At 30.4% G+C, this 20,645-nt stretch overlaps 1 protein-coding gene across 8 annotated transcripts in view; it reads right to left on the reverse strand.

Moving 5' to 3' along the window:
- The window catches only part of LOC126742310 (calmodulin-binding transcription activator 2), a 999,827-nt gene that overhangs the window by 603,498 nt on the left and 375,684 nt on the right, over window positions 1-20,645 (reverse strand). The window contains exon 1 of one of the 8 annotated variants that reach the window (XM_050448956.1): window positions 14,938-15,212. The exons of the other annotated variants lie outside the window; for them this stretch is intronic. The gene's annotated coding sequence lies outside the window, so the exon portion shown is untranslated. Of the gene's footprint in view, window positions 1-14,937; window positions 15,213-20,645 lie in introns of those variants that run through there. 8 annotated transcript variants of the gene reach the window in all.

Raw genomic sequence — 20,645 nt, forward strand, 5'->3', positions numbered from 1 at the left:
TTTTCTATATAAGCGGTAACGCTGCAGTCCTGAAAATATTTTTTGGACCAATAGAGCATTGTCTGTTACTATAGGTACCAAATTTTCAGAAAAATGTAACGTTCTGTTTTCTATATACGGCTAATATACCATCAGTCATTCATCACCCTGTACGCTCCTATGAAAATCAATAGATTAAGTTATTTGACAAATGTATCGAAAAAGTCAATCACAATGGCCATCTTAACAGAAACCTTGATTTTACTATATAATTAATTTTAAATATATTCTAAATATGAAAAATGGGTGGAGGTCTGTAAGGAAAAATAATTTAAATGTCCATTTTGACTTAGTTTATTCGACATATTTATGGTAGTTTAATTTAACTTAAAATATTTAGACCACGGACGACGTGTGATCCCGAAATCGTAGACGACGTATAGGTGTGAAAATGCCAGGCGTAAAATATTAATTAATCATAGTTAAAAACAGTTTTGCCTAAAATAACAAACTCTGAAAATCCTAGCAAGACAATGTGGTGTACCGTGTCTGTGCTAAATTACAGTAAAAAAGAAGTTTCTTTAATTTTATACAGAAAATAATGGTTTATTAATTACAGATACTTTAGATTTTTTTTTTATTTCTCTTTTAAAAAATTGGATTTTAATTTATGGGATTTTGATTGAAAGAACTATGGACCAGTAGCTTTAACTTTCGGTTTCTCCAAAATACTAAAATATGCAATGTTTGACAGGTTTTAAGCTTATCTAGTAAAATACTAAATATTTTCAGAAAGGCAACATGGTTTTCTGTAGATCAGCCTCGTTTGCTATTTTGTCGTTTTTACCTAAGGTTTCCCATGCGCTTGAGACAAGAGCGTCCTGTAAGGATCTTTTGCGATCTAAGCAAAGAGTTTGACCGTGTCAGCCATGATGCCTTGATGTGCAAAATGATATTATATGGTATTAGGGCTGTCGTCTTAAATTTGTTCGAAATATATTAACAAATTCAGTGCCATATTTTAACAGGAATCAAAATAAAAGTTGACTAAACGAAAAATGTCTCACAGTATTTAGCTATTAAAAATGACCAAGAATTTTCTGCTAAATAAGAAAATATAAAGATGTAACAATTTATAATTCTAAAACTAAATCGGATTTTTTCTTTTAAAAACAGAAAACTGAACTACCAATAGACATACTAAATGACAATCTACTGATAATTTATTATCATGTAACTTAGAAAAGAATATAGAAACTTAATATACAAGACCCAAATTTTGTTAATTTCCAAATATTTTGCCTTTTTTTTTAATTACAATTTATGTCTTTAAAGCAGTGATTTTTAAAGTTCCATGGAGTTTGCGCAGGATTAAGATAAATAAAGAAGAAAGTTTATAGTAAAGAGCAAGAAACTAAAAGGTCACTTTATTGATTTTACGGTGAAGCAACGCAATACTTAAAGCACCTTTAGCCAGCTTGAAGAAAACCATTAGCAAAAAATAAAGTCCAACTGTTTTAATTAAAGTTAAACTAACTTGCTTATAAGTGACCTCTTTGGTAATTATCAAATTCCCATACTATATTGTGTCGATTATTCAGCAAATTCTAACTTTCCAAGACAATTGATTTTATACTAAATCAAAGTACATTGAATCAAAGTTTATTCCTTTAAATGAGGATATATTAGAAGTCTATAGAATGTGCCAGAAAATATTATTAAAAGCTATAGGTAAAACAGCATCGTCTTCATCTAGCGCTATAGTTAAGGTACAAGTACAACCTTCGAACATGAGTTTTAAAATAAATAAGTCAGTCTGCTTTCAGCAATATTATATTTAGTCCACTAAATAATTCAATATTTAAATTATAAATGAGAGATATAATAAATTCAGAGATCTTATGTAAAGATATAATAAGGTAAATGGATAAAAACCTAAGAGACCTAGAAAAAAATTTAAGATATAAACATTAGATAGTTGCAGCAACTATATAAGAATTACCGATGAAAGTTCTGTTGAGAAATGCAAGGCAATAGGGATAATATTTATTTGTCGAGTAAAAAGTAAGGAAGAACATGAAAGTTTGTCAGGTTTGTGTGAAAAGGATTGACATTTGAAAATTTAGAGTTTAATTATGATCAAAAATAAGAATATGTAGAAGACACATAAATCTCATTTAGGTAAAAACTCCAGAATAATTTAAGGCTAATGAAGAAAATCACCAATTTTTTTATTATGCAAAAGGTGTATAACATGGAGAAAACATGCCCCTCCCAAAAATGTTGTACTACGAATAAGAAGTTGTAACATAATTTCCTTTGTGCCAGGTACAAAAGCAAACGTCGTCAAGCTTTTACTCTTTTAGAGTGTTGAAGATGTTATATTGATCAAAATATTCTTGATACTGTTGCTCAGAACACAAACATATTTATTTCTAAAATAAGAAATAATTATGCAGCAGCAGATGCAAATGAAGCGCAGTCTACAAATACGGTAGAAATTAAGGCTTTAGCTGGTCTCTTATACCTAGTAGCAGTTTTAAGGCTGGTCTCCATAATTGCACAGAATTTTGAGCTACTGATGAAACCAGTGAAAGGGTATTACGACCTAATATGGCTTTTAGGCGAACTGTATTCATGCTTCGTTGTGTTCGTTTTAATAATGTGAATACCATAGGAAAAAGAAGAACTCTAGATAAGCTCGCACCAATTACAAATGTATTTAATCAGTTTAATCAGTATTGCAAAAATGTATTGGTGAAATGCTTCTTTTATTTCTCGGCCGTTTACGTCTACATACAAAATTTCATTTGTGTATACCAGATATTTTTATACGCTAAATGTTTATGTTGTAACTTAACTCCAGGACTATATAGGTTCAGCATTAAAACAACTGATTAAGTTAATCGAACGTGTAAACCAGTATTTGGTACGTCACAGAATATATTTGTGGATAATTGATTTACAAGTTATGAAAATTTAAAACGCATGCTGGAGGAACACAAAGTTATAATTGTTGGAATACTCTAAACAAATAAAAGGGATTCTAAGGGAATTTTTTAATCCCAATAGACCAGAGTTATTATATATGTTTGCATTTTCCAGATGCATGTCTTTTTCATACATACCGAGAAAAACTAAAGTCGTCATATCATTATCATCTTTCAGCTATGTATGATAAAGATTTAGGAAATGCATGTTGAGCAAGCTCATGCAATTGAGTATGGACTAAGTAGATCAGAAGTATGCAGCGTATACTGTAACCAGGAATAGCAGAAGATGACGCATGGTAATTTCTTATAATTTGCTTACCATTGCAGGCATAAACTCATAATATGTCGTACATAAATATAATGCCAATAAAAAGGACATAATATCTGAGTAAATATTGGTTTTGAAAGAAATTGGTTAAACCTTGGTCAAAAAATACATGCTAATGAGGAAAAAAGGTCCACCCTTAAAAAATGAATTAGAGTTATTGCCCAAACGATAAGTGGATGCGCTTCAAACCTAATGACAACTAATGAAGTAATAAGTTTCTAATCTATTTTTGCCGCTCAAAGAAAAACTTTTGAATCTATGTATATAATGAATTTCTCACTGAATTTTAAAAAAAATCAGCTATAAAAGATTTTAGACCACATAGGAAGACACTACTTTCTATGTTTGTTTTTTTCGTATATAAACTTAAGTCCGTCCATTAAAAAACAGATAAAACTAGGAAATAGCTTTTAAGCTTTTAAGGAACCTAAAAAGCTTAAAAACCAAACGCACACATTTACCCATCGTCGATTTGGACTAACCCAGTCATTTATGAAAATAAACAAAGCCCGTCCTCAGGGTCGCCCGTCCGCCCGCTTGAAGATTTGATCTCTCAATTTTAGAGTTTCCGTCCGATTTTCGGAAAAGCGGACGAAGGAGAAACAGAAATATGTGGAGAAACTGGATAGTTTTGGTAAACAGGATCCTTTAAAGCAAATATATGTTTTCGCTGATACATTTCGAACGCGAATTTAAAAGGGTATAACGCGGCAGGCAAATAGCGTATCGGATTGATCGCGGCAAGAAATGACGCTCGGAAATGGAAAGTAATTGGACCTTGGAGTAAATCCGGGAATGTTTTCGTCCCTTTTTGCTCGAATTTATCTCGCTAGGGCCTGTGAATAAATAAGGTCAATTGCCAAGTAACGTAGATTTCTTATCTTGGGTTGAAGTTTATATTAGATTACCAGGATAGGTTATTTGCAAGTATAAATAGGGAAGGCTTAAGAAATATATAGTTTGCCTTTTACAAAGAGGAAAAATATTATATTTATTTTAAATTTTAAGAACCTTCTATTAAGTTTTTGAATCTGATCAATGAGCAAATCATATATAGCATTTACAAAACCTTAGCTAAAAGTGACAAGAAGAACAAAAGAACGAATCTGTGTACTTTGATAATTAAACCACTACGGATTTACAAGCGATAGATTATAATAAATGATGAAAATAAAAGTGGTATCAAGGATGATAAGCCTAAGGGCAGACTAGCCTTTGCATGTCTTCGTACGAGGTACAAGCCAATCTCTTAGGAACTAAAATGTACCAGGACAAAAGAAGAAGAAATGAAGAACGATGAAAAAACAAAGGAGATATTTTCAGATTTTAATGGTCTGTGAGGAATGATGTTAAGAACTTCTGAATAGAACTCTATATCAAAAAAATCTGCAAAAACTGAAGTTAGTAAGAGGATAATGCAAGACCAAGTAGTGAATGTGGCATGAATCCATACTACTAGCTGCTACTACTTATATTGGTCTAAATATAAATAGTATCCTTAAATTAATAATTTTAAAAAATCTAACAATTTAATTTTCAATTAATTTATGCTGTTTTTGAACAATTTATTGTATAAATAAAGAGTCTTGTCTGCGAAAAGATGCCAGTGTTCTCCTAAGAAATCTTGTAATATTAAAAGTAAGAAACTGATCAGGGTAACTAAAGTATATAGATAATCTAGCCTCAAGCAGATAAATTTCAAGTAAGTCTTACATGGAGTTTCATATGTAGAAATACAGAATCATCTTTTGGGTTCAGTAAAAACCTAGCCAGAGAATAACAAGGATTTCTGGTGAGACTCATATTTTAGGTATCTGCAATATATGCAATTGTCTACAATATTAATTTTTCGCCAAAGTATAACTATTTTGAGTAATGTTAAATATAATTAGGTGGCCAATTATTATTCTTTTCAAAGCCAATTGAAGAAAATAATAAAGTAAGAAAATGAACAATTTATTTACCTTAGTTCAATAGAAACTACTATTTAGATTATTTAGACCTTTTAATCTATTATCAATAAAATATGCTACTGTTAGGTTTGCACTATAAGAAGTAAAAACTTTCAAAAGAATCTTAATAACTTTCAAAAACCTAAAGCCTCTTTATTGCTGGTTAAGGAATCCTGTAAAAAAAAACATAAATAATAAATTGGAGGGAATTGAGTCCGAAGTCCGTATTTTCTCAATCTTCAGAGGCCAACTCAACTTACCAGTATCAACTTTTCAAGTCTAATGTGGAAAAGATCTTTGATTCATTTAGGTGTCCAAAGTGTTAACAATACGAGGAAGGCGCTAGCTGTCCTTTCACGTTATTAAGCTACCGGTAATCAAGAGTTTGAAACTTACAGGATATTAAGATTATAATGTATAACAGAGCTCGCAGTGAGACTAGGCTATACACGCCTTTCGTAGATCTAGAGTCCCAGTAAGAAATTTCTCGATAACTAGATCACTGGAAAACACTGAAAAAGATTGAGGAGTATAGCACACTACTTCGAGCAACAGCTCACAAGACTAAGATAGGTTGCATGATATAGTGGCATTAAGATTAATGAATCAAAGGCAAGACCTTAGTTCTAACTAAACTTAAATCATATCCACAGCTTAACAAAAAAGTTATGAGACTAGCTAAGTAATTCATTCCGACATGCAGATAAGCAAATTGACAACTCTTACTAAAGGGTATTTTAATAAGAACGCAAGATTTGAATTGGGCACCATGTTTGACAGTCAGATGATTATGATGCGACAGATCGACAGTTGACAGATTGGAGTTAGTAAACATAGGGCACTACACGGTTGAGCAATGCGTTCTGTATGCCAAAAATTCTTATCAAAATGGTGAACGTTTAATTGTCACTGTTTGTTAAGTAAGTGCGGTCGATTCGTGATGTAAAACACACGATATGACTTCGTAGAGGTCGTTCAGAATTAAACATCATAGCAGTTCGTGAAGGTGTGGCAGAAAGGTTAGAGACGTCAATTCATCATCGAGCATCAATTTTAGACATATAATTAAGAACTCTACATCGATTTCTCACTGAAGATTTACAGCTGCAACAACTGCTATCAGCAAACCACGAACAGGGAAGAGAATTTCAATTGAATCCTTGAGCAACCTGCTGATTCTCTAAACAAATGCATTTTCACTAACGACTCCCAATTTCACCTTGGTTTCTTGCTTAATAGGCAAAACTGTTACATTTGGGGGTAAGAAAATTCACGATTTACTCAAACGAGAAAGGTAATGGAGTAACGGTCTTGCACGAGTTTGCTCCTCATCGTGTCATTTCCCGATTTGGTGACCAGAATTGGCCTCCACGCTCTTGCGATTTAACCTATTTAGACTTTTGGCTGTGGAGTTGTGTTGGGTTGGCTGTGGTTGGGTTATCTGAAGTTACAGGTTAATATTAATAAGCCTGTAAGCACTAAAGCATTGAAAGCCGAAATTAAACGCTGTCTCATTCAAATACCACCAAAAGTTTCATCAAAAGGGCACGCGTATGTTACCAAAGCCGTGGCAACCACTTATAGGATAGGATTTCTAAGTCAGTTAACATTTCAATACTTTGCGACAGAAAACCTTGAATACCGAAATTTTGCTTTTCTCATTGAAACATAAACAAGTTGAATGTAATGGGACAAAATTACGTAAAACAGAAAACGATTGATGAGTAAAAGAGTATATATCGGTCTGTGAGGGATAATGTCAAAAACTGCTAATTACAAGAAATTACTATACAAAAGAAATCTGCGCTAAGTAAAATTACTAAGAGAAAAATGCCTTTCAGTAAATACCGGGAGGTAAAATTAGCAAAAATCAATACTACTGCTACCACTGCTACTACTGATTTTGGTATACATATGAATATTTTGTTTTCAATCAAGCAACTCTCAGTTAATTAATTTAAATTTTGTAATTTAGGAACAATTTATTAAGGATAACCAGGAAGTTCTTCGAGCTTAATTATGTTAGACAAAAACACTATCACTAAATAGTAGTAGCTGGAAAATGTTTCCTTTTCAAGGACAGACCATTATATTAATAAAAGAAAAAAAAGTGGAGCAGGGTAAATGAAGAATATAAAAAAACTGATTTTGAATAGACAAATGAGACTAATCTGGGTTCCTAGATTTAGAACTATCCAAGTTAAACCCGACATTAACAAGATAAGAAAATTAATCATGATAAGACTTATATTTTGATATCTGCAAGACATACTTACAATATTGTCTAATTATTGGTTAAAGTATGACTATTTTGAGTATTATTGACGATAGATAGCCCAAGCAAAAGCCGATTGGAAAGATTTTTAATTAATTCTGAAAAAAATATGCTACTGTTATACAACAAAAAGTGTTTGCACTATAGTAAGTAACAACAGAGAACCTAAGCTGATAATCTTCAAATCAAAAACTCAATTTATTGCTGAATAAGGTAATATAAAATAACAAATAAAAAATTCCTGAAACAAACCTTTAATAAATTGCAAAAGTGAAGGGGTCTTTAAATTCTCATGAAAGACTCGAAACTCACAGAATAAAGTGAGATGTACAGTTGGCCGTAAGACTAGGCTGTGCTTCAGTAAGAAATTTCTCTATACATAAGTTTCCCGAGTATACTGGAAAATATTGAGAAGTATATGGATGCCATCATGAAACTAGTAAGTCATAATTGCAGAATATAACAGTATCGAAGGCAATGAGCTTGTAGTAAGACAAGGAGAAATAAATAAATTATGATAGAGGTAAGCTGGAAAAATTTAAAGAATTTAGGGTCATCCATGAGTCTCAGAATATAATGGTATTCAAAGTAATCAACTTGTCGTAAGAGTCTACAATCTTTTAGTAAATCAAAAGTTATGCCTTCGTTTTAATTTAAATAATTTATCCTAAAATAGTATTAGGATAATTTATACAGATATATTAAACAGGAGGCTGTAAAACTAAATAAAACTTATATTTTAGCTATCTGCGATACCACAAAATATTATCAAATATAAAAAATCATTATAGGTTCCGAGATATAGTAGTACTCAAGGTGATCAAGTGTGGAGGTAACTAAATGATTTACCCTAAAATAAAAATACTGAAAGTGATTGAAGTGAAGGGAAACTACTGAGAAACTGACAACGAACTAAGATAGATTTCAGAATTTAGTATTATTAAGATTAATAAACTGTTATTATTAAATAACTAATTATTAAACTATTAAAGCATCTCGTCGATCTAAAGCTATATCCAAGCATCAGTAGAACGCAAATCTTCAAAGATGCAATTTAGTTTTGTTTGAACAAAAAACAAACATGTTCGAGAAAAACTGACAAAACAAGAAAATAATTTGCTGAAAAAACTGTAAGATATGGGAAAAAAATATGCAGAATTTGTAATAGGTGGAATTAAAAAGAATATTCTGAAAGGCTCTCAATATCCTAATCCTACTGCATCTGCGGAAATAGAGATTTCTAAATGAGTGCGACAGGGACACATAATGTCGCCGGTTCTTTTTAAGGTTTTTTTAGATGAGCTGTTTAAATCCACACTAGAGAATATTTTAGATGAAATCAAAGTAAATGGGGAAATCGTCAACCGCGTAAGATATGCCGATGACACCATATTAATGGCCGACGCAGAGGATTCAATATATTATTGATAGTGTTCAAAGAGCATTTATGCAATGTAAGCGACTCCTCTCTAATCATACCCGGACCAAATTTGCGGTTGTACGCTGATCAATCCTATTTTACGGGATTGAGAGTAGGCATAGAACTTTGGTGCTACAGATGAATGCTGACGATTCCTTCAAAATTAGAACTGTGAACAATAAAGCACTTCAGAAAATAATTGGTGAGCGGGCGCTCCTACATATCATAAAAGTAATGAAAAACAGCATACTTAGGCCGCTTACCGAGGCATGAAAAGTATGAGATACCCCAACTAATAATTGAGGGAAACTTAAAAGGAAAAAGGAGTTTACGAAAAAGCAATTATCCTAGATATGAACCAATAGAAATTGGACCGTCCTAAACTTTGAAAAAGTTCTTAGAACGTCACAAGATAGATACGCATTTTCCAATGTAATCACAAACCTTCGTTGAAGATGGCACAAAAAAATGATGTCCTATCTGGACTAGGATGATATCCGCATCATTATTAAAATGTATAAGAGTAGCTAAGTAATTCGTGTGGCGGCATGTGGGTAATCGACTCGGCGGCCAATTTAAATTCAAAACTTACTAAAAGCTACTACTATTAATATAAATATGTCATGTTCGAATCACCATATAATTCGTAGCCAAATGAAACTAAATAAAAAATATATTCAAATAAAATCATAATCCCAAATTACACTAACTTGGATGCAAAAGTTTACCACCAGCGTCCATACTACTGGGATGCTGTGGTACCCAATAGTAATATTAGGTACTTTAGCATCCCATATTTAAACATCCGATATCAGGTTCATGCATTCTCCATTTTCTATCTATTTTTTTATGTTTCGATTTCTTCATACGCTATGTAATATTTTAAATGTTACTTAGTTGATGCAATTTTATACCATTACATGAATTATATTAATGTAGGTTAGACCTATTTAACTTCAACAAAAACAATACTTTAAAGCAGTTTGTTTGAGACAATTGCCTAGAGATCACAAAAATGGATTCGCGTTTTTGGCGGACGGTCGAATCTTAGTTAGAGTAATTCATTTTATAATTGAAGGTCTAATTATTAATGTTACTAGTAAGTAAATTTATTCTCATGATTTTATTATTCATTGTAAATCAATTAAAAACAATATTTTAAATTAATATAAATTCACAAATAAATTCTAATCCGAATAAAGAAATTCGTATTTTATCTCATTTTCCTATCCTTCATATAAATCCCTCGACAAAACAACCCGCGCCATTTCCACAATACGTTTTTGTCGGTAATGTCAAACAAAACTATTAGCAATTCTTGTTTTCCATAACATCGAGTCGTATCGAGGTTTCCAGAAAACAATACAAGCTCCCGGCTTTACGATTGTGTCACACGAAAGGCAGCGCGGATTTTATCACAGTATTATTTGGAATAAATAGAATATATAAAATAATGTATAAACCGTTTTTGACCTAAATAGTGTGGGGGAGCCGGAATTTTAGGGTTTTTTATGACTTCGGATTATGCCCTAAATTAGGGGTTATAAGAAATTATTTGTATAAGTAGAAATTATGGACTGGATATCTTATCGTGACCCTACAATTTAAGCTGGGATTTAGGGATATTATATTATGCTTTGTTTGTTTAAGAAGGTCAAAAATCCTCGTTTTTGTGACTTTGATTTTTGTTTTTATTTACGAAATTTCAATTTTTTTTATTGAGCAGGACACATCATTTTATACCAGACTCACAAGGGAGTTTTTCAATTAGCATGCCCCATAGAATCTGGATTAGGTGAAGAATCCGGTAATATTTTGAGATTCACTTTTAAAATCATTTAGTACACTATATAGTATTAATTGTGGTAAGACATTTTACTTCCTAATACTATACTTAACCACAAAAGCAAAATAGTAAAAATTTTGAAAATCTATTTAAAAATTCCTAATTTAAACACCTAGATCACCTAGATATTCTTTAAACTTGTCAAAAAAAAAGATTTTATTAGGAAGAAGTATTTTTTCTTTAAAAGAATTATAATTCAAAAGCTCACAAAGCTTGTTTTAATTATATTAATTCTATTTTAATTACATAAAGCAATGTTTTAATTATCTGTTTGATATTTATATCCTTTTTATGTACTTTTTTATTTTGATACAAATATTACTTTGTGATCTAAATTTTTCAAAATGAGCAACTTTCCAGAAAAAAATATAATATAGATATATATTGAAATCAGCTATCATTTCGCAGCATTTGTTTTAAATTTTAAAATAATTTTTGATAAAACTTAAATGTTAAAAATTAAAAAACTACCAAAGCCCAAATTTAAAACCTTCGTTTATTTCATTTAAAGTGTTGACAGTATTGAAATGTGGCATATTAAATTATGCATGCAATGATAGGCCGTTATTTATAGTTTTAGATTTATAATTAATAAGTTTCCAGCAAGAACTAAACTTGGTTGCTTAGAAATATACACTTCCAACTTCGAAAAACTGTATGTAAATCGATAAAATTACTAATGTTTAAAAATAAGACAGTTTACTTTATTGTACCTTTTGGCATTATTACAAAGAGGCTGCTCTTCACTCCATTAAGGCGACGAGAGCCCCAAAAAAGTGGTATTCAACTTTTCCTCTTTAAAATGTATCAGTTCAGGATTTTTCGGATTGATTTTAAGAATTTTTCAAGAATACTGTTTTTTTAAATATTACTAATATTAAATGATGTTCTTAAGCATTTAAGACTATTTCTAATTTTATATATGTTTCTTAATTTTGAATACATTTTTTAGAGGCAGTTATTAAATTATAAATAAAAAAAAATCATCTAAATAGCTACCACTTTAACAGTGAAAAACTCCGTTCTTTTTGTTTAGGATGCTGTCAAAAGTATCGAAAAAGCATAACTTGATTTATCGTGATACGCTGTTATAGATAATTATATATTTATTATAAAACACATATATCTGAAATTAAAATTACGATTTTGTTTAAATAAAGCAAAAAAATTGCCACGCTGATGATGTTTCGAATACTTTTAATTATATTATACATATTTTATAATTTTATAAACCAAACCAAGTTCTTTACTTTAAGTCCAAAGTTTAAAAAACAATTTTTAAACTTTGGAAAAATAACGTGAGGGGAAAAATGTGATTAAATATTATTTTACAGCATTTTTTTTCAAATTATACTTGGATCCTTTGTCAGAGTGAAGGTTAAGCATAAAAGTGTATTAATAAAATAAGCAAAAATCGATGGTTGAAAAACAAATAAATTTAAAAATTAAAACATTGATCATTTTCATTTAATGTGTTGAAATTATCTAAAGAGCATAATTTAATATGCCACGACACACTGAAATTATATAATATAGTTTTTTTATACAACACAAAATATGATTTTTTTGTAATTAATAAGGATAAAGTAAAAGTTTACTCTAAGTAGCCCATTTAAGGTAAACAAACGTTGATAGAAGTCGACAATCACTATTAAAGAATTAGAATAAAAAAACTTGAATCTTTTTATAAAACGTTTTAAATTTTTCAAAAATCATAATTTCATTTGGCAAGTTAATAGGGATAAAGCCAAAAATGTCGCAAAGCATTACATGATTTTTAGCTTTTTTAAAAACAATAAACATAGTTTATACTGCTTTAAACCATTTTTGTTTTTAATACCTTTTTTGGCAAATAACTACATCAAAGTTGGTTTTTTATAACTAAAAACCAAAAGGTCGAAACAACTTTCTCAACTCTGGAAAATAGCGCGAAAATTAAAGAAATGTTTCGAAAAACACTACCGGCATACGTGAAATTTAAATATTAAAAACTTTTTTCTCCTTTATTAGAAATAATTCATATGTACGTTTAAAAATATCATTTTTAATAATCCTTACATTTTAACTTTTTTTTTCTTTATTTTTTTAAAGCTAATTTAATTTATATTTTGAATAAAAATAGATTTTTGTGGAAAACCGTTCATTTTATCGATAATGACTAGGAGTATTTTTTTTAGAGTGACATAAGTACTATCTAATATTAGATGTTGTTTGCCATTATTATACATGGGATAAAGAAGTAGTAAGATTGAGAGATATATTCTAATAGGCCTCTAATTAGTTCATTTTCACAAGATATTTTACTGATAATTAAAAAAAAGATTTTCAGACACGGTTAAGAGACATGCAACTTCATCGGAAGGTCTTGTAGGGGAATAATGTCTGAAAACTTTTTATCTTGCCAGCCCTTTAAATTTAAAAGAATGTCCATATATTTGGAATATATTTTGAACATTGGAATAACTGGATAATGGCAACTAAAGCTGAATAGGTTTTCACACACCAACTGCATAAAAATAATGGTTAATAAGTGTAATGTAAAGTAATGATAACTTCTATATAGATATTACCAAACCGACTGAATCAGAGGTGGTGGTTAATGTTATAACTGGAGGAAAAGAAGTCAAAGAAAACTGTCTTATGTAATCATATATTGTAAATTACGTAAGATCGTTACCGTTGTAATAAATTAATAATTATTTATTTATTTTCTTGGGATTACATTACTTTTAGAGATAATATCAATTTAGAAAATACTATCTCATATAACCTCAATTATTAAAAAGGAAGAAAATTGACTTATTCACGTATTAAAAAAAATATTAACTAAAATTTTAATGATATCTTTCTTTATGTGTAGTTTAATCTACGTCAAATAAATTTTAAATTCAATAATTTACTTAAAGTATAAAAATTTCTTTCATATACTTGGAGGAGCTAAGGTATTATCTATCGACCTCTGAGCTCGTTTTTTCTTCTCAATATCCTACCCAACTTTATTTTTCTCTTTTTATTGAAATTAAAAAGAACGAAAAATGTATTTATAAAATAAAATACCTATTTTGAACCAACGTTTCGGTAGTTAAATCCACTTTTTTCGTTATCATTTGCTAAAATTAAGGAAGCAACTCAATTCATTTTATGGTCGTTGTAAAATTCATGTTGTGTAATTTTGAATTTTTAAAAATCATTGTGTTTTATGTAACATTTACTATATTGTAAGAAGTATTGAAATGCATAATTTAATGGATCACGACTCACACACGATCATTTTATATTTGTTTCTTCTTTAAAAATGTATAGATATATTAGTCCAAAAATTATGTCTTGTAGCACATAATTCTTTAGGTAAATTTCTGTGATTTTTTAAGAATACTAAACATATGCATTTAAAAATATTACTTTTATTTAGTAATATTCTTAAATATTTGAGACAAATTTTGATTAAATTTTCGATAATTTTTTTTGAGATATTTATTAAGTTATTACTATAAAAAATTCATCCAAAAAACTACCAACTTTGAAAATAAATACCGTAAATTTTTTCATTCAATATGCTGTTGAAAGTATTTGTACCAATCAATGTACTGTTATATAAATATTTAAATATCTATTTCCCAAAATATATATCCAAGATTAAAATTTTAATTTTTTTTGAAAACTTAAGAAGGAAGGAAAATATAAAGGACAGAAAACAAAAAAAAAATCCACGCATCTTACGTAGTTTTCAAATTTTTATAAATATTATACGAATTTTATGAATTTTACAACTATTCGTCTATTTGGGGCCTTTTTACAGACCTCTTTACAAGTCTAACAATTAAAAGACCAAAACTATTTAAAATCCAGAAAATAGCGCGAAAATGGGAAAGTTTTTCAAAAACTCTACCAGTTCATCTAATAAAACCCATGTGGTATGAGTCTAAACATTTTATTAAGAATCGCATATAATTAGGCGAACCCTAATTTTTATTTGTTTTAATTTATAGTTGGAATTATGTTAGAGGCATAATTAATTTGACACGGTACACCTATAATTTCAAAGGATAATGCAAAAAATTTCGCGAAGCAGCTCAGCATGTTTCCGGTACTTTTTAGGTTATTACATCTAATCATAACTTTAAACTATTGGCGTATGTAATACCTTAATTTACAGCAAAGCAAATAACTTGACTCTTTACGAGCAAAGACCAAAATCGAAACAATTTTCCCAACTTCAAAAAAATAGCGCGAAAATGTGAAAATTTCCCCAAATACTCAACCGGCACACGTGATAAAAACGACGTCGGGCGTCGTGTCGGTCCGGACGTGAACGTAATTCGGATTCGACCGGTTACGGACGCGGCTCGGCGACGACTGACGTCGCGACGCGACCTCCGATTGTCGGAAGAGACGCTCCGTAGCCGTGGCCGGCGCCGCGACGCGTGCCTCCGCCGAAAAGACGCTCTTTCGTGTGCATGGTGCGCGCGCTCGACATTTTCGGATTGGGACGGCGCGACGCCAAAAAATTTCCCCCCGAAAAGAGATGATGACTGTATAAAGGTATCAATGAATTTTAGTCGACGGGGGAGGAATAGGGGAGTGATGGAAAGGGGGGACGGGGGTAAGTTTTTGGAACTTTTTATATCATCGGAGAAGTTTGCAGTATGACAGGTCAGGGAAAATATGTCTGGGTTGCGATTCGTTCTTTAGAGTTACCGTAACAGATATGGATTTATCAGTCATTCCTGTTACGGCTAGCACACCAATATTGTAGCATTTTATTTTTCTACTTAAATTGATTTTATTAAAATTAAGTCAATGCTCCATTCATTGCTTTAATAAATCATAATATCACTTGTTTTTAATTATCAAGTAAATAAACCAACAGTTTCTAATGATTAATATAACTAAAATAGATTTTATTGCTCATCTCAAGTTAATAAGTGGAACACGTGTCCGGTGTATTGGGAGTCCTAGTGTCGCTACGTGGATTTCCTAATTTGAAAATACCCTAATCTTTCTGTTTCTTAATTGTCTTTCACTTGTCAAAGTCAATATCGATTTTCACTTTTGACGTTTCTGTTGACTTGGTTCCCACCGGGTATAAAGGTTGAAAGTGGCGGGGCGGAATAGTCTGCCACCCAGATTGCTCGATGTGTCGGCCGATTGATTCTGATTGACTAATTTTTGACGTACATCAAATATGACAATAGTGACGTTAATCACATTTTAACTGTCGTATTTGACGATTGTCTTTTTTGAGTTTTCTTTAGGTGGAAAACAAGCCAATCGTCATGATTTTCTTCCAATTTAAAGTTTTTAAGTAATTTTATAGCTTTTTGTAGTTTTTTTGAGTCCTGGTTGATAAATTATTTTACAAACGTACCAATATCGAATCATCGTGCAACTACATAGAGTAGGAGACTGTAGTAAGTGTTTTGTAAAAATGTAAGTGCATCTTGGATGTATTATTCCCTAAATACTGGATTTGACGAACTTCAAAATTATTTACATGATTATAAATTTGACATTTTTGCTCTTACGGAAACATAGCTTTCCCATAATCAAGATCTTCAGAGGTATAAAATAAATGGTTATAAGCTAGTAACGAAGGACAGGGTTATTGGAAGAGGGAGCGCCGTGGGAATGTATATCAAGTCACAGTTGCAATACGAACATATAGACTTAGATATTGTGTCACACACCTGTGAATTTAAGGGTATAAAACATAAATTAAAAAAGCAAAGTGTTGTTGTTGTATCCCTATATCGCCCGCCTTCCACTGACGTCGATTTGTTTCTGGATTTTTTTGAAAATTTTTTATCCCTAATAGTGCCTTTTTATAATAAAATTGTTTATACCGGTTATTTTAATTTTAATGTGGACTTTCTTAAACTCTCAAACTATTTGACTAGGATAAGTTGTCTTATAAATAGATTTGATTTATATCAGATAATTACAAAGCCTACCCGATTTTGCTTGCGGAATAATTCTTGTAGTCTATTGGATGTGATAATAACCAGTAAAGTCCTCTCCGTTAAAAGCTGCGACTCAATACCAATTTCAACTGTGATTTCTGATCATTGTCTTATTTATGCTCTTTTTAATTTTAGTACAGAAAAAATTAAGGCCAAATATTTTAAATGTCGAGACTACAATAATATTTCTAATAATCGAGATGCCTTTGATTATGGTGCTTGCCTCTTACCACGGGACGAAATTCATTATTCTCCTAATACAGATGAAAAGTTAAACATTTTTAATTTAAATATCAAATATTTAATTGACAAATTTGCACCTACAAAATTAAAGAAAAATAATAAAAGTAAGCCTTTTACTCCATGGATAACCGATAACATTAAACTACTTATAAAACTAAGAGACAAAGCACATGAAAAATATCTGAAAACTAAAAGTGGTAATTGTCTCCAGTACTATCGTAATTTAAAAAAATTTACTAAACACGCTATCATACGCAAGAAAAATGCTTATTTTCGCAACTTATCTAAAACTTCTGGAAAGCTCTTTTGGGATACAGTAAAGAAGTTAAATATTATACAAAGAAAAAATTATTACAATATACCTCCCGCATTATCTGAAGCAAATGTACTCAATGACTTCTTTGCTGCTTCTAATAAATTGAATTGAAACACTACTTGCAAAGAAAAAATTTCCTTTTATCAAAATAACAAAGCCCTCAATTTCCCCAATTCACTAAATTTTAATCTTATGAATGAGACCACTTTAAAAGATATTATAGCATCAATTGGTACTAATTCAGTAGGTCATGATGGAATAGCAATAAGAGATGTTGTTGCTTGTTTTCCATTTTGTAGCAAACCGCTACTCAATATTATTAATTCCTGTAACTTAGAAAATCAATTTCCAGACTTGTGGAATGTATAATCAAATTACTGCATTTTCAAATACCTATAAAATTATACCTGAATGTCAATCCAGGTTTCGGAAACATTTTAGTACATCTACTTATCTGGTAAATCTTATGAATGATATCAGGTACTATGAAGAACAAGTAACAGCCGTATGTTTGCTGGATTTTAGTAAGGCATTTGACACTCTAAATCATGATATGCTGCTAGCTAAATTAAATTTCTTTGGTTTTTCTAATACTTCTATTGCCTTGCTAAGATCCTACCTGACCAACAGGTTTCAATGCATGGAGATTGATTCTCATCCCTTATACTTAAAATCTAAAATTATTCCTGTTAGCACTGGGGTACCTCAGGGATCTCTATTAGGACCCTTATTATTCTCATTATACGTTGCTGATATGAAAAATATTATATCTTATTCAAAACTACAACAATACGCAGATGATTCTCAGATTTATACATCGTTCTCATTAAACTCCTTACGACACTCACAAACAAAATTTAATTCCGACTTAAATAATTTACATATATATGCTAAGGTTCATAATTTGAAACTAAACCCTTTAAAATCGTGTCTCTTATTTCTAAGATCGAATAGAAATAACACAGAATATATTTCTCAAGACTATGAGGTTAAAATAGAGAATACAGTAGTACCGGTGGTTAATGAAGCAAAGAATTTGGGTATTATTTATGATAATACTTTGTCTTTTTCATCCCACATAAACAAAAAAATTGCCACTGCTTATATGCGCATAAAATATTTAAATAATCTAAATCGTCACTTACCGAGTGAAACCACGTATTTTTTGTGCAACTCTTTAATATTATCATTGTTTGATTATGGTGATGTAATCTACAATAATGCAATTACTTCGGCAGTCTCATCTTCTATTCAAAAAGTGCAAAATTCCTGTATCCGTTTTTCCTTTAATATTTGCTATAGAAGTCATATTACCCCATATCTTAATAATCATTTTATTCTTTCAATGTCAAATAGATACAAATATCACATGTACTCTTTCACATACAAAATTTTAAAGTCGGGAAACCCACCATATCTAAGAAAACTTTTCAATGTGCATGAACACAACCATAATACTAGACAATTTAATATTTTTAAAGTTCCTCAGCATACAACAGCAGCTTTTCAAAAATCATTTAGTTACGTTGCAGTTAGTAGTGGTAAAATTTGCCTCACTGTGTTAAAGATTATTCTTTTTTAAGTATAAGAAGTACATAAGAAATATGCTTTTGCAGTCACAGTATGATGCCTAATAAATAAATATGTATTGAAATGAATGTTAATAGGACTTTTTCCAGTCTCTTTTCATTCAGGTTGTGTCATATTCATATAGCTGTACTGGGTCAAGTCTTCAAGTCTTCACTTACATTTTCGTTTCGCATTTAACAAGATATACCTGTATCATAATATTCATATTCATATATATTGGATGTGTTTCCTCTCCTGCGCTTCTCTGATTCGGTCGCTGCCTACCCCTGCCCTGTGTACATAAATATAAATAAATTGTATTTTTTTAAATTTTTTTCCAAGCTCTCCCTATCAAAAAGTATCGAAGAAATATTTTTACGTAAGGTTTTTTTTTTAGTTTTCTTGTTATTTTGTTTCCTTTTTTGTTGCTTTTTTTGAGGATGTATCACTTAAAAGTGCCTCTTGCAGAGGTACTTTTGAGAAACGGTTTTTATAATCGAGATGCATTCCTATTTTCTAACTTCACTTACATCATAAGTACAACTATTTTGTAATTTTTGATTATGGCAAATAAACGTTTTGAATTTGAATTTAAATATTATCATTTTCCAGGGTATAATAATTATAGATTTAATCCTATTTTAGACATATCTATGTCACTGTTCTCAATTTAACTTTTTTTACAATTCAGTTTTAATTCTTAAACCTTTACTGGGAAAATATCAAGTATTTCCTTTTCCTTGTCTATCTTAAATACCTTAATCATCTAGATTACGATATGCATGCAAATATCATTTATGCACTAGTATATTAGAAATTGCCCAGACAGTTACAGAAATCATAGATTTTTTTAATTTCCATTGAATACATCCTTACAAAAATCTTGTCTGTCATGTAAGTCCGACTAAAAATGTTAGCAATTATCGAGTTTGCTCCAAACACTTTTCTGGTTCTGGCGTAGAAATGAAATTCACATTCTGCTCCATGTAACAACACCTATTTGTTCAATTTAAAGAAAATGATGACACATCCAGATTGACATATCCCTCTCAAAAACTCATTTCCCTAATCAACTTAATCTACCTTAAGTTATACACATCTGTGGATAGCAGCTGTGATCAAATTAGTCAATTTAGAGAACAAGTTTTGGTTGGTTTATGAAATTTTTTTTAAGACTTCTTTTTTTGTGGCCAGCATCACATTTTAAAAAAAATGTTTAAGGTAATACTAGCTTGATAATTTATAAATATTTAAAGGATAAAATCAAAAGTCAACTTCAAAACCACAACGACAATCTTTAAGTGTTGGTCATTCTAGAAAACAGAAAATTTTTCACAATCTAAAATGCCTTCAAAAAAACAAAAATCTTGAATATTCTCATTTAGTACTGTTGTTTTTTACTGTTGTTTTTAACTTTTTAGCTAATGATACTAACATTTTAGTATGTAATATTTTATTTTTTATATTACCTAAACTAAATTACCTGAGACATTTTGATAGTTAATGCTATGCTTTTAACAGTTCTATTTTATTTACTGACCCATAATTAAAATCATTTTATTTGCTTAAAGTAAAATTATAGACTAATATAAGATCCTGTATTTTGGATCATTAGGATGCAATACTTTTTAAGATATTTAACTTTAACCCGATTAGAATATAATATTGTATGCACAATATACTGTCTTAATCTGTTTTCTTATGTTTCATCTTTCATACTTAATGGAGATTACCCCACTGAGTTGTGACATCTTTACCCGATTG

The sequence above is a fragment of the Anthonomus grandis genome, chromosome 11 (genome assembly GCF_022605725.1).
Source record: "Anthonomus grandis grandis chromosome 11, icAntGran1.3, whole genome shotgun sequence".
Taxonomy (NCBI): domain Eukaryota; kingdom Metazoa; phylum Arthropoda; class Insecta; order Coleoptera; family Curculionidae; genus Anthonomus; species Anthonomus grandis.